General features: G+C 37.5%; 1 pseudogene; it reads left to right on the top strand.

Annotated features, from left to right (window-relative positions):
- The first annotated feature begins 441 nt into the window (after positions 1-441).
- LOC106426425 lies at positions 442-6,497 on the top strand (annotated as a pseudogene).
- The last annotated feature ends 4,776 nt before the right edge of the window (positions 6,498-11,273 follow it).

Genomic DNA, 11,273 nt, shown 5'->3' with positions numbered 1-11,273 from the left:
GAGGCGCCAATAGGTAGGAAAGATATTAGGGCAACAGGGCTTTAATTCCCGAAATAGGAGCTTCCTTATTTGTCGGGAACAACCTCGGGATCACTCCGTCTGCTTGTTCCGCTTGAGAATAGTCTCGGGACTGTTCGCCTTGAGTGTTCTTCGCAGGAATGCTCCAAAAGGACAGCTTCTCTTCAAGCACCCTCTCTTCACTCTTCTACCACCTCCAGACCTGTAAAAGATCAAAAAAGACTAGACTGACACGGATTAAGGACTCGAATCAATACGAAAACACCTATACAATGATGTGAAAAACACCATATATCAACGGGGTTCTCATTGTCAGTGGTTGTGTTGATGTTGTTGATGTCGTGACGTGTGGATGTGATCGGTGTGGACAGTAGTTGTGTGGATGTGGTGGCTGTGGACATGAGAGTGGGGGGGGGGGGGGGGGGTCAAGTGCGCAATGGTCAGATAAGAGGTGGTCAGATGAGATATGGATAACAATGAAGATCCCACCTTTGTCTTCCATGTTCTGGGTATTTACGAGATTTGTATAAGATGAAAGTTTCTGCATTTTGTAAACGTTTGTATTTATTTTCGTATTAAACAATTAGATTTTGTTCATATACATTTTTGTTTAGAAACCAAAAGAAAAATCTATCAGTGAAAGGGTTAAAGCCGTGTAGTTCACATGACATACATCATACTACTCTCACAAACAAAAACTATACGTTAAAGAACAACATTTATTAGAGCCAAAACTATACGCCTCTACTGAGCCATTAGATCTTGTTTCACCAAAAAAATCAACGGCCCAAACAAGAGACTCTAAAACCCATATACCTAATTTTACTTTTCCACCTTCTGCATTTATTCCAAGTTATCTGGTTTGGTTCCTTAAAGGGAACATTCTCTTTCCAAACTCGCGCGGAGGGTTTAATGTCCAACGAAAAGACATCTGTTCCAATATTGTGCTCCATCTACACAATGTGTCTTCAGACGTTAACAAAAGAAAGAAAGTGTCCCTCAGTATAAACGTCTCATTAAAATATGTAATCAATTAGAAAGCAGTAACCAATAATAAAGTAAATCGGTTTGCAAGTAATGTAAGAAAAATCGGTAGATCCAAAAAAATCATTCAAGAAATCATATTTGAAGTCAAACGAATATTAAGGTTATTAAAAACAGCTTAAAAGTCTAATCACGATAATTAAGTCAATTAGTTTCTGCTGCAGAAAATATCTATGTGTACATCCTACAATCTCAAACTTCTTTGTGAATTTAAAGAATTAAAACAAGTATTAAGATTAGGTTTGATATGTTCATTAAATTTTATTTGTCAATAGTTATTTAACTCATCGAAAATTATTTTAGACCATCAATAACATTTTTGTGTCTACCAATTATCATATGATCTAGATTATCAGGATTGTTAGTCCAAATCTAGCATTAAGAACAATCAAGACGAAGAACAAAAGATAAACCGTAACAATTCATTTTAGCAATTCATCAATCTTTTCAAATTTTTAAATCTAATAAGTGATTTAGTCAGACATAATCAAAGAATACATGATCAATGATGAAGTCTACATAATTATATTAAAATAATAAAAATATGATTTCCAAATCAATCTTAAAAGGGATCCCGATCTTTTTCTCTAAATCTAAAATGAACTTTATCTTAAACAATGACTTAGTAACATCTAAAAATAGGGTATAAAACGTCGTGGTCGAATTTTATGCAAAGCTAAACAGAAAATAGAAAAAACCGAAGTTTTCAAAAAAAAATTCGTATTACACTGGCAGATAGAACGAGCATAACTTTTAATCCTACCGATGAATCGACCTCAAACCCTCCGATTTGGAAAGATAATTCAATTATATATCTTTAGTCAAAATTTGAGCTCCGTCCATTGGTAGAAAAATTCTAAGCTATTGCTAAATTTCTAGTACATCTACACAATTATGCATCTTTCTTTTTTCCATCCAATTCGATTTAAACCATATAGAAACACTAAAAACCATGATATGTCACGTGTCTAGGTTCAACTCCACAAGATCTTTTACCCTAACTTAAATACTCTATTTTTACCCAGTCTACGTGGTTTATGCAACTTACATACATGCAATTTAAATATAAAACGTAGAAAATATTAAGAGGTAGGAGTGCAAGAGAAAATTGCCCTGTATTACAAGTGAGTCCGTATATAACTTTACGTACGGATCAACATTAACATTGTAAGAGTTGAGTATGAATCTTCCTGGATAAGTCTGCTCATAACTCTTCACTGACGACATGTATATCTTTTTTTCTTTTGCCTTTTTAATAGTGAACATTTTTGTTGTTGTTTTAGTTTTGAGTTTTATCTTATCTTACATAGGTCATGTACATATCTTGACAAAAAAAGTATATAGCAAAACAATGCAGATTGTGGTCAATAAAATACCAATTATTATTTTTTGATTGGTTCAATTGTGGACTATAGTGTTCTTGGTAGCTCTCAACTGGTACAGTTTAAAGTTTTGGTTAGAGAGGTCTTCATTTCGCAAACAAACAATTAAATAGCATTAAGCGTCACTCAAACCCAAAAGTCAGAACATGGGAAGTCTTTTTTCCAGCTTTGTTTTAAAGACATAGAGAGAAACCAAGATTCTTAAATGAGTCTATGACTTTACAAGCTCTAGAGATAGACAGATTTGCCTTACGAAGGTTGAAGATTAGCTAAACAAAAGGAAACGAGAAAATGAGATTCGGGAGAGAGTTTGTGTCTAAGATGATCCCAGAGTGGCAAGAAGCTTACATAGATTACGCTTACCTCAAAACCATTCTTCAAGACATCCAAGCCACCCGGAAGATTTCAGTTTCCAACAGCCAGAGCAAACCTTCCTTCGCACGCAACCTAACCAGACGCTACACCCGCAACGCCTCTGTCTCTGAGAATCACGTCATTGTTTTCAACGCTGTCACTCATGCCGGATACGAGCACGATATGACTTACGAGACAGCGTTTTTGAAGACGGGAGAGCCAGGTGGAGACTCTGAGGCTGCCTTCTTTAGAACCCTAGACCGAGAATTCAACAAAGTGAATAGCTTCTACAGGTTGAAAGTGGAGAAAGCGAGGAACCAGTCTTTGGCTCTGAGTAAACAGATGGATGCTTTGGTTGCTTTCAGACACAGAGTTAAGGAGAAGAAACCGTCTTCCTCTGATTCAGTCTCAGTAGATATCAATGCCTTGTCTTCCAAGTCTAAAGAAAATAGTGAGTTTCTCTGATTGCTTCTAGGTCTAATTTGGCATGTGAGTATTGAATCTTTATTATTTTGGATATTAAGAAGTGACATTAGGTGATCACATAAAGAACGAGGCCAATAAAAGTATTCTTGAGGGTATCAGGATGAACAGAACACTGGAAACTCCACTGTCAGCAATTAAAACCATCCTCAAGGTTCATAAGCAGGAAGAGCTTAAATTCACAAGAGAGAATCTCAAGAAAGTTGAGGAGAGACTTCAGAGAGCGTTCATCAAGTTCTATCAGAAACTTGGGCATCTTAAAAACTATAGCTTCTTGAACACGTCAGCGGTTTCCAAGATCATGAAGAAGTATGATAAGGTACTGGATTTTCTTTATCAATTAATTAATGACATTTAAAACTTTAGTATATATAAGGGTTGATATGCGCTACTGTTTTAGATAGCAGCAAGAAATGCTGCGAAGCAGTACATGGAAATGGTGGATAGCTCTTACCTCACTAGCTCTGATGAAGTAAGAAGATGTTTAAAAACACACTTGCTTATATTCTAAAACAAACCTTAACTTGTAGCTTTAAACATCTTCAGATTCATAAGCTGATGGTAAGAGCTGAATCTACTGTGATTGAACATTTCTGCAATTCAAACCGGCGTCAAGGGATGAACCTCTTAAGACCAAAAGAGAACAAAGAACTACATCGAACCACATTCTCCACCGGTATATAACAAAACTGTTCTATATATAAAATCTTTGGTTTGTGTGTTTTTGGCGTAATTCATCATTTTGTTATGTTTTATTTTCAGGCTTCTTCTTTGGCTGTGCTACATCTCTCATAATAGCTCTTGCTCTGATCATCCATGCTCGTAATATCATGGGCACACCAGGACAACGAACTTACATGGAAACAATGTTCCCTCTCTACAGGTATCCATTTGAAACAAACGCTCTAAGTCTATGTGTAACTTTCATGTGATGATCTTGATATATGTACAGGTTCTTTGGGTTTGTAGTCTTGCATGTGGTTATGTACGCTGCAAATATCTACTTCTGGGGGATATACCGTGTGAATTACCCATTCATCTTTGGTTTCAAACAAGGCACTGAACTTGGTTATAGACATGTTCTACTTCTAAGCTTTGGTCTTGGTACACTTTCTTTGTGTGCTGTCTTATTAAACCTTGACATGGAAATGGATTCTCAAACCAAAGACTACAGAATAGTCACTGAACTTATTCCCCTCTTCCTCCTCGCTGTAAGTTCCTTAAGGCTGCCTCTCTCATTACAATTCACAACTCAATGCCTTTGTGTTTGGTCACGTCTCAGCTAGTGGTTGCCATTACTCTTTGCCCCTTCAACATTCTCTATCGGTCAAGCCGGTTCTTCTTCCTCACGGTTCTGTTCCGCTGCATCGCTGCACCATTTTACACGGTACCAACTATATCCTCTAGTTCTGGGCATGTTATCCGAAATCTGAACCGGAACCAAACCGAAAAAATCGAAACCAAATCGGAACCGTGAACCGAACGAGTACCAAAATATTTAAATATAATAAAATATTAATTATTTTAAAATTTTGAATAAATATGTATAAATATAATTTATAAATCAATAATTATTTTAAAAAATCTGAATTACCCTAATATTTTCGGTCTTTACGTTTTTTAGTGTTTTTGGTCTAAAACCCGAACCAAACCGAACAATTGATAATTCAGTTTTGTTTCGGGTTTTGTAAGAAAAATAGAAACCCAACCGAACCTAATACTATCCAAACCTATCAGATCCAAAAAAATGTTCGGTTCTGAAACAGGTTTTATATACCCCAACCGGAATAACCCGAGTCGAATCGAACCGGAAACCCGAATGGCCAGCACTATCCTCTACTTCAGTCATATAAACAACATCATCAATAAAATGTGTTTTGCATTTTTTTCAGGTGAATCTTCCAGACTTTTTCTTAGCAGATCAACTAACAAGCCAGGTTCAAGCACTGAGGAGTCTAGAGTTCTACATATGCTACTATGGAATTGGAGACTTCAGACAAAGACAAAGAAACACATGCAGATCAAACGATGTTTTCACAACATTCTACTTCATTGTAGCCGTTATACCATACTGGTTACGGTTTATTCAGTGCATCAGAAGAATAATCGAAGAAAATGATCTTAGTCATGGGTACAATGCCGCCAAGTATCTCTTGACCATAGTCGCTGCTTGTCTTAGAACAGCATATACTCTCAACAGAGGAACCACGTGGAACATCACAGCTTGGGTTTTCTCAGGAGTTGCAACGCTTTATGCAACTTACTGGGACATTGTTATTGACTGGGGATTGCTTCAGAGAGGATGTAAGAACAGTTTCTTGAGAGACAAGCTTCTTGTTCCTCACAAAACAGTGTACTACGCTGCAATGGTGAGCAGCAATATCCTCTATTACTTCGTTTTATTTTTCTTACATTATGGTTTATGTTGTTTCATCTTCTTGATAGGTCTTGAATGTTTTGTTGAGGTTAGTGTGGTTGCAAACAGTTTTGGATCTGAAATTTTCTTTCTTACATAGAGAAACTCTTGTCGCGCTTCTGGCTTGTCTTGAGATCATATGCAGAGGTATATGGAACTTTTTCAGGTAAGCTCTAGAGACTGAGATATGTTTGTTTCCAAAGATCTATACATCTTTTGATAATTTGTGTTGGTTTTGTTGATTAGACTGGAGAATGAACATTTAAACAATGTTGGAAAGTTCAGGGCGTTCAAATCTGTTCCGTTACCGTTCAACTACCAAGAAGATAGAGATCAAGACAATTAGCTGAGCAAGATGTATAAATATACATGTAAAATGGTTTTACGAGTTTAACCTAACGTTGTTATGCTTAGGCTTTTCAATAAGCTATTGCTGTAAAAAGCAGATACAACCTTCTGTTGTTTTCATTTGGATACTACTACAACAATCACAAGAGGAGACCAGTGATAGACCAGCTTCTAAACATTCTGTGTTAACAAATTAACCAAAACCTGAAAACTCATTACCCTTTGAGAAGATGCAGCAAGGATCATCAGCTCGGAATCTCGTTATCTTCTTCAAATTCTTCATTCTCACCTTCTTATTCATCCTTGCCCTCCTTTTCTCCTCCCTGGATGGACGAGAAAGGATCATTGGTGTGGTTAACCGATTTGTGTAGTAATTGTGAACAGTGCGAGTATGAAGCTACTGGTATATAAACAATGCTGTAAAACTAAAGAGAAAACGTAACGTTTGATCCATGACAACAAAGATACATATCTCTTTGACTAAACATAAAAAGTTTGACTAAAATATTCCTCCCAAACTCCCACAAACTCTGTGTGGTCATTGGTCCTTTCCTACAGATTCACGGAGACTGGACCTGTCAGAATACATTTTCACAGGTCTATGATGAATGATATTACATCATCACACGTTTTGACTTACTTCTGAGCATTGTAAAACAATCATTTAGATGCCGAAAGAACCCCAAAAGGGTCTGTCTATCTTCAATTGTTTCACAAAGACTATCATCACCCCTACTATAAGTTTTTTTTTCTTCTTCAGATCTAAATACATTAAAATGTCTTCAATGTATTAATGAAGTATATATATAACAAGTAAAAAAAAAATGCTAAACCATCAATAAGTACCCATTTAACCTCTTCCAGAAGACAAAGAACAAAAGAAGAAACATGAACGGTCTGAGTGTTGGAATGAAAAGTTTTATAAAGATGGAGAAAGTGTTTAAAGTGTTTGAAGAGAAAGAAATTTTGTGAAGAATAAAGATTTTATAACTTAGAAGAAGATTTTTATTACTTGTTACAAGCTTTGTTTATTTCTTGGTGATTCAAAATGAAAGGGGAGTGGAGGTATTTATAGCCTCCAAAATACAAAATATCTTACATATTTTAATCATAAATCTAGAGAATTCTACCATAATATCTAAGATTTTTTTATTATAATTATCTAGATAATTCTATGAGAATATCTAGATTTTTATTCTAAGGAGGTGGAGGATGATTCTAGATATTGGACTAAGTTTGGACTAAAATGATTAGTAAATTATTAGCCCAAAATGTGATCCAAATCAAGTTTAACTTTCAACACCCCCTCTTAAACTTGATTTGGTTACTCCTAGCAAACTCCTCATCTTGATAAAGTCTTCTCGCTTGAGTGGCTTGGTGAAGATATCAGCTACTTGATCATTTGTCTTCACATACTCTAACTGCACATCCATCTTGGTAACACATTCTCTAATGTAGTGATAACGAGTATCGATGTGCTTACTCCGATCATGGAAGACTGGATTCTTCGCCAATGCTATTGCCGACCTGTTATCCACAAAGATCTTTGTTGGCTCCTCTTGTGGTAGGTTCAACTCCTTTAGCAAGTTTCGTAACCAAATGGCATGGCAAACACATGAAGTAGCTGCCACATACTCCGCTTCACAAGTAGAAAGAGTGACAATTGGTTGCTTCTTTGACATCCATGTGAAAGCGGTTTCTCCAATGAAAAACACGAAGCCACTTGTGCTTTTCCGGTCATCTACGTCTCCACCCCAATCGCTATCGCTATATCCAACAAGCTTGTAATCGTCAGAAATAGAGTAATACAAGCCAAAGTTGATTGTACCTTTGATATAGCGTAGGATCCTCTTGGCTGCCTTGAAATGAGTTGTTGTTGGATGCTCCATGTATCGACTCACAACTCCAACTGCGTGTAGGATGTCGGGCCTTGTGCACGTTAGATATCGTAAGCTTCCAACCAAACTCTTAAAAAGTGTTGGATCCACACTCTCTCCTTCTTCTTCCTTTGATAACTTGACTCCACATTCCATTGGCGTGCAAACTGGATTTGAGTCATCCATCTTGAACTTCTTAAGCACCTCTTTAGCATAGCCTTCTTGAGTAATGAAGATTCTATTCTCTTCTTGCTTTACTTCAATGCCAAGGTAGTATGACATCAATCCAATGTCGGTCATCTCGAACTCCTTTGTCATCTCCATCTTGAAATCTTCAAACATAATCGGATTGTTGCCCGTGAATATCAAGTCATCAACATATAAGCATGCAATCAATATATCATTGTTTTGAGTTTTGATATAAAGTGCATGCTCATATGGACACTTGATGAAGCCTTTCTCCTTGAAGTACTTATCAATCCGAGTGTTCCATGCTCTTGGTGCTTGCTTTAATCCATAAAGCGCCTTCTTCAGCCTTAAGACTTTGTCTTCTTCTCCTTCAACCATGTAGCCTTGTGGTTGCTCAATGTAGACTTCTTCCTCAAGGTCTCCATTTAAGAAGGCTGATTTGACATCCATTTGATGTATCCTCCAACTCTTTTGGGCTGCCAATGAAATGATTAGTCTAACCGTTTCTAAGCGAGCAACTGGAGCAAATACCTCATCATAGTCGATCCCGGCTCTTTGACTATAGCCTTTTGCCACCAATCTTGCCTTGTACCTTTCAACTTCTCCTTTAGAGTTCTTCTTTGCCTTGTACACCCACTTCACACCAATTGCCTTGTGTCCATTTGGAAGTGAAGCTAACTCCCATGTATCATTCTTTTGAATCGACTTGATTTCCTCATCCATTGCACTTCTCCATGACTTCTTTTCTTGGGCTTCTTCAAAGTTCATAGGCTCGCAATCCGCAAATAGACAAAATAGAGTAAGATTGTCTTGATTTTCGGTTACCTCGTAGATGTCTTGTACACTTCTAAAACGTGGAGTCCTTTCACTTGAGCTTTCATCTCCTTGAGAACTTGTTGTTGGTGAAGTTGGTGGTGTAGCTGGCTCTTCTCTCGGTTGCTCCACATTCTCTTCTTCAAAGGATGGAAAGAAGTTGTAGTCTTCATTATTTGATCTCCAATCCCATTCTCCTTCTTCATCAAAGATGACATTCCGACTAATGATTGTCTTCTTTGTTTCAGGATTGTAGAGCTTGTAGCCTTTGGAGTTAGCGTCATACCCAATGAAGATGTACTTCTCACTTTTATCATCTAGTTTGCTCCGCTTCTCGTCTGGAACATGAGCGTGAGCAATGCTTCCAAAGACTCTTAGGTGTGAGACTCCAGGCTTCCTTCCGCTCCAAGCTTCTTGTGGTGTTTTTTCTAAAACACTCTTTGTTGGAGAACGGTTTGATATATAAACCGCACAAGCAACTGCTTCTGCCCACAACTCCTTTGGTAGCTTCTTACTCTTGAGCATGCTTCTTGCCATCTCAAGTATTGTCCTATTCTTTCTTTCCGCTACTCCATTTTGTTGAGGGGTTCTTGGCACCGTCAACTGTCTTCGAATGCCATTATCTTCACAATACTTCAGAAACTCCTTGGACATGAATTCTCCTCCTCGATCTGATCTCATGGACTTGATCTTAAGACCACTTTCCTTCTCAACATGGGCTTTGAACTTTTTGAAATTTTCAAACACTTCTGATTTTTGATTCAAAAAGTAAACCCATGTTTTTCTTGAAAAGTCATCAATAAAGAGAAGAAAGTAGTTACTCTTACCAAGTGAACTTGGTTTGATTGGCCCACATACATCTGTATGTATGAGTTCTAGTGGCTTTCTTGCTCTTGTCTCCGACTCCTTTGGAAAACTCATCTTGAATTGCTTTCCAAGTAAGCAACCTTCACACACTTGATTTGGATGATTGATACAAGGTAATCCTTTCACCATTTCTTTCTTGGAAAGTAGCTCTAAGCCTCCGAAGTTGAGATGACCAAATCGAAGATGCCAAAGCCAAGATTCCTCCTTGTAGCACATCTTGAGACATCGTGCAATGTCATTTTGAATGTTTAGGACAAACATTCTATTGCTTGACATTGGCACCTTTGTGATGAGATTATTTGCATTATCTCTTAAAGAAAGGCTATTATCTTTTAGTCGAATGTCATAACCTTTCTCTAAGAGTTGTCCTAGGCTCAAGATGTTGGTCTTCATGCTTGGAATGTAGTAAACGTTGGAAATAAATTGATGATCTCCATTCTTCAAGCGGATGAGAATATTTCCTTTACCTTTCACTTCCATCCTCGATTCATCTCCTAAAGCCACATCAGTTTTCACCGATTCATCAAGCTCCACGAACATGCGTTTATTTCCACACATGTGGTTGCTTGCACCACTATCAAGGTACCACTTGTGAACCTCATTTGGTTCATCCTTCTTGTAAGCCATCAATAGCATATCTTCTTCTTTACTCCTTTCTTCAACATAGTTGGACTTCTCTTCAACTCTATTCTTGTTTGGAGTTTTGCACTCAGAAGCATAATGTCCAAATTTTCCACAACTATAGCATTTGATGCTTGATTTATCGTACCTTGATTTTGGGTTTCCTCTTCCACGATCTCTTGATGAATTCTCTCCTCTTTGGTTGAAGTTGTCTTCATATGGTCTCCAACCTCGTCCATTTACACCACAACCTCGTCCTCGGAAATGACCGCCACCACGTCTTAGATTGCTTCGGCCACTTTCTTCCTTGTGATCAATTCTCATCTTGAGAACTTGCTCCACAATATCTTCTTTCTTCTTCTTCTTTTCTTCATAAGCTTGTAGTGATCCAAGAAGTTGCTCCATTGTCATAGTCTCCAAGTCTTTTGTCTCTTCAATAATGGTGACGATATGCTCGAATTTTGAATCCAATGATCTAAGAACTTTCTCCATGATTCTCACCTCATCTAACTTCTCACCATTTCTTTTTAGGTTATTAGTAACCGTCAATACTCTTGAGAAGTAATCTGAGATGAGTTCTCCTTCCTTCATTTGTAATGCTTCAAATTCTCCTCTTAGAGTTTGAAGACGTACCTTCTTAACTTGTTCCGCTCCCTTGTAAGATGTCCGAAGCTTCTCCCATGCTTCTTTGGATGTCTTTGCTCCAGCAACCTTCTCAAATGTATCTTCATCTAATCCTTGATGGATTAGACAGAGAGCCTTCTTGTCTCTCTTCCTTGAATCTCTCAAACCATCCTTTTGTGTTTGAGATAAACCACCATCATTCTCCGGTTCAACGAAGCCTTTCTCGACTATCTCCCA

The sequence above is a fragment of the Brassica napus genome, chromosome C8 (assembly GCF_020379485.1).
Source record: "Brassica napus cultivar Da-Ae chromosome C8, Da-Ae, whole genome shotgun sequence".
Taxonomy (NCBI): domain Eukaryota; kingdom Viridiplantae; phylum Streptophyta; class Magnoliopsida; order Brassicales; family Brassicaceae; genus Brassica; species Brassica napus.
The sequence above is the reverse complement of the archived record's forward strand: the minus strand, read 5'-3'. Positions and strand labels throughout refer to the sequence as shown.